The sequence below is a fragment of the Centruroides sculpturatus genome, unplaced genomic scaffold (genome assembly GCF_000671375.1).
Source record: "Centruroides sculpturatus isolate CEXI.00-Female unplaced genomic scaffold, Cexi_2.0 scaffold2156, whole genome shotgun sequence".
Classification (NCBI taxonomy): Eukaryota; Metazoa; Arthropoda; class Arachnida; order Scorpiones; family Buthidae; genus Centruroides; species Centruroides sculpturatus.
Window position 1 is genome coordinate 54,567 of NW_019386332.1, and position 4,834 is coordinate 59,400.

A 4,834-nucleotide genomic window follows, 5' to 3' on the forward strand; every position below is an offset into this window, starting at 1 on the left:
AAAAAAAAAAATTCACAAAGCTGTAAACTTTTATACATATTTTATTTTTGAGTGAAAAGGAAATATTTTCAAATACTTGGAGATGTGTGAATGACGAAGGAATACTAAATAAAGCTGAAGTTGTGACTCAAAGGATTAGAGACCCAAATTTGAGAAAAGGAGAGAAAAACCAAAAGATAAAAAGTAGTGAGGAAAGTTGGAAAATTAAGGGTCAATATTTGCATAACAGAAGGTCTATTTAACCTTTCTCACTACTTTTTATCTTTTGGCCTTTCTCTCCTTTTCTCAACTTTGGGTCTATAATCCTTTGAGTTCCAACTCCAGCATTATTTAGTATTCTTTCCAGCATTGAAAGATCATTGAAAGATTTGGCTACCCTTTTTTCAGTTTGGCGTAAAAATTATCATTTCGCGCATTGGCTACTTTCAGGGCTACATATTATTTATAAATATATTAGTCGAATAAAAATGCAATTTAAAATGGTGTTTTGTCGTTTTCTATTAATTAGAGACCCAAATAAAACAAATATTTGTGTTTTTCAAATTATTTTTTGTTTGTTTCCTTTATAATAAATGAATTTATTTATTTCTAAGTAAAAATTGAAAGGGCCTGTAGAAGTAATTTTTTAAAATATCCTTGTTCGTGATAAAGTTTTAATACTTATTACTATAATCTAGACATGTTAATCCTTAAACATACTTGTATATTTAAGGATTGGGTCACAAATATATTATATATACTTGTGGCCCAAAACTCCATGACTTTTTCCAATGTGGCCCAGAAGAACAAAAAGGTTGGACACCCCTGAATTAAACATTAAAGTTTTAAGATTTAGTAATGATAAAATGTTTTTTGAGACATTTATTTCATCTTCAGATTTCCATTAATATAATTTGAGTAAAGAAAAGTCTTTAAATCAGTTCATTATATAACAGAATTTATATACGACTGTTCATTGTTATTTTTTCATAAATATGGTTTCTCTTATTCTATAAAATTATATATTTTAACTAATCCTCATAATCTATCTAAAAATAATGATGTAGGGTTAAAATATAACAAATATCTAAAAAAATGATAAGATATATTATTAATGGATGATACTTTTAGAGTCACATTGTATCCAATTTTCTTTCTTCTTGCTTTTGATAGAATGAGGGTTTGTGACTCATTAGCTCTTTGTCACTCTTTTAGAACTATTTTTAGACCCTGGAAGTAGATCTCTAGTTGTCCCATTTTGCTTCTGCTTTTTTATAGATCATCAATTGAAAGGTTGAACAGATGGAGAACAAAAATTGATTTTTCATTAAGACTATCTGATAAAGAGGTGGTGAAACATGCAATCAGGACTTTTTATTTCCTCCACAAAAAAGAATGTTTAATCTGATTAGACTTAAAAATATATTTTTGATGTAAAATTCCATATTTTATATAATCATAATACAATAGAGTCTCAAACTTGGCCTAATGTGGACCAAAGGGTGGCCGAGTTTGTGAAAATGCCGGGTTATCAGGAATGGGGTTAAAAAAAATAAGTATGAGTGTTTCCTCAGAAAATACTGTACTGTACTTGTATGTATTGTTTACNTAATAAAGTATATGACATAATAGAAGGCATAACATTAAAGTAAAGAAGCATCATTATAATAATAAAGTAAAATATTTTTCTATTTATGTGAAATATCTGTAAAACAGTTTATAGTATGAAATAATGACTGTTAAATGTAAGTAATTATGTTTATTTAATTTTGTTCAATAACAGTATAATATAAATATTATTTTTTACATAGTGGATACATGATTTTTTAAAGTATACTATCATGCTTTAAAATATGAATGATGTATGATATATAATATATTGATGTATGTAAAAATATCATTGAAGAGGGAATGAAATTATACATCATTCCAAAATGCATATGTAATGGTAAATTAAGTGAATAAAGTCAAACTTTTGATGTTAGAAGTGCTGTTTTGAAATTCTTAAACTCACCTGAAAGTTTACGAAGTGAGTTTGTGAAGCTCACGTATGGCCTAAGTTAGAGTAAACTACAAAAGCAGCACCCACATTGTTACCCATCTTGGAACCATCAGTGTAAATCCTAAACATGGGATAATCACCTGGATGTTTGAAGTAAACGTTGAGGACAAGCTGATGGGAGGGTATTTTTGTTGATGCTGAATTTTTTGATATCATCGATCAAGGTCAAACTGGGGGAATCTTATCTATTCTAATCATTTTGTCGACATCTGAGTCTCTGTAATCTCACCAAGGTAAGGTGACAAGATTTTCCTGCCAAATAATGCATTTAATTTCTAAGTCGATAGGAGTCAATCCTGACATTACCAAAAGGGCAGTTGCAACAGATTATGAGGAACTTACAACAGATTATGTTTCGTAAAGTGCTTCTACTAAAGTGCAGCTATTTAAATAATCAAGAACTTGTTGTGTGATCATTGATCAAAAAAAAAAAGTTCTGCACAATGATTTTGATAATAAAATTATTCCAGATAAGAAAATTTTTATGAACCTTTAGGATATCATCATTCTATTAACATTTTCGCCCTTTGTCTCAGTGTCATATAAATTTTTACATATTCTCCTTCCTAGTATGGAGGTCATATTTGAATGACCCCAAAGGTGACATTGAAGTACTTACCAGTGGTCATACATACTCTAAAATGATAATAGTTCATTTCCAAACAGAACCAGAATTTATCACTAAAGATAATATGTTGCCAGCCCATGCTTCTCTGTTGTGGTTTTATCACTTTAAATAAAACCAATAACATTGAGGTGCTAATGGCAAACCATATAATGATTGTCTTGCATGCAAATTGGCCTCTGCAAGTTACTTGCCAATGGCAAAAGAAAAGTAGGGTTCTGTAGTAAGGCTTCCATCTGTTCCTGTGTATTGGTAAACAAAGATTCCATTGCAACTATTTGTGCTTGTCTTATGAGACATGATCAGATATACTTATATATATATTCGTTATATATAACTTTTTTTTTATTTGCTGGATTATTAAAAGTGTGTTTTATTCATACATGATCAGATGATGATCTCTCCTGATGTCCTGATGATGTTCTCTCCTGGTGATCTGTTTAGAGTATCTGGAACTTGATCACTATGCATGTATACCATGTTGTATTCGCTGCCTCTAATACCTGCTTACAATCAGGCTAGAATGGTCAAATGGTGAGAAATTTCGCAAAATGACGATCTGCTTCCATCAGCTTGATGAAATAGTCTTTCTAAAACTTTGTCAGCTGTGCATAACATGTTTGACTGCATCATACAAGCATGTCTAACATTCAAAGACCTATAAACAACAGGTACATTGAAAATTCTGAACACAATAATCCTGTTAGTGTTTTTATAGGGTACTGGAGTAGTGATTACTTGGCATGTAATAGGACCACAATTGTAATTATTTACATGCCTTTCTGAGAAAATTATATGCCAAGATTTTAATTGGTAATGAGACAATTCTATCTAGCTGTATAATTTTTTTCAATGAATATAGATTACGTATAGAAAATCATTTCTCTTGTCATATTTGTTTTTTTTTGTGTTGAAATTAGATTAAATTGGAAAATATTTATGATATTGGAAATATCATAAATAATAATTTCCAATTTAATGAAATTAGATTATGAAATGAAATTAATAAAATACATTTAAATCTATAATATGACTATGTAAGTAATTAAATACTAAATAATTTGTCTAGGATAGGCAGTTATGCTGCCATAATTTGGCATTAACTATAAATCAGGTTTGTGAGTCAATTTATATATATAGTCACAAACCCTCATTCTATCAAAAGCAAGAAGAAAGAAAATTGGATACAATGTGACTCTAAAAGTATCATCCATTAATAATATATCTTATCATTTTTTTAGATATTTGTTATATTTTAACCCTACATCATTATTTTTAGATAGATTATGAGGATTAGTTAAAATATATAATTTTATAGAATAAGAGAAACCATATTTATGAAAAAATAACAATGAACAGTCGTATATAAATTCTGTTATATAATGAACTGATTTAAAGACTTTTCTTTACTCAAATTATATTAATGGAAATCTGAAGATGAAATAAATGTCTCAAAAAACATTTTATCATTACTAAATCTTAAAACTTTAATGTTTAATTCAGGGGTGTCCAACCTTTTTGTTCTTCTGGGCCACATTGGAAAAAGTCATGGAGTTTTGGGCCACAAGTATATATAATATATTTGTGACCCAATCCTTAAATATACAAGTATGTTTAAGGATTAACATGTCTAGATTATAGTAATAAGTATTAAAACTTTATCACGAACAAGGATATTTTAAAAAATTACTTCTACAGGCCCTTTCAATTTTTACTTAGAAATAAATAAATTCATTTATTATAAAGGAAACAAACAAAAAATAATTTGAAAAACACAAATATTTGTTTTATTTGGGTCTCTAATTAATAGAAAACGACAAAACACCATTTTAAATTGCATTTTTATTCGACTAATATATTTATAAATAATATGTAGCCCTGAAAGTAGCCAATGCGCGAAATGATAATTTTTACGCCAAACTGAAAAAAGGGTAGCCAAATCTTTCAATGATCTTTCAATGCTGGAAAGAATACTAAATAATGCTGGAGTTGGAACTCAAAGGATTATAGACCCAAAGTTGAGAAAAGGAGAGAAAGGCCAAAAGATAAAAAGTAGTGAGAAAGGTTAAATAGACCTTCTGTTATGCAAATATTGACCCTTAATTTTCCAACTTTCCTCACTACTTTTTATCTTTTGGCCTTTCTCTCCTTTTCTCAAATTTGGGTCT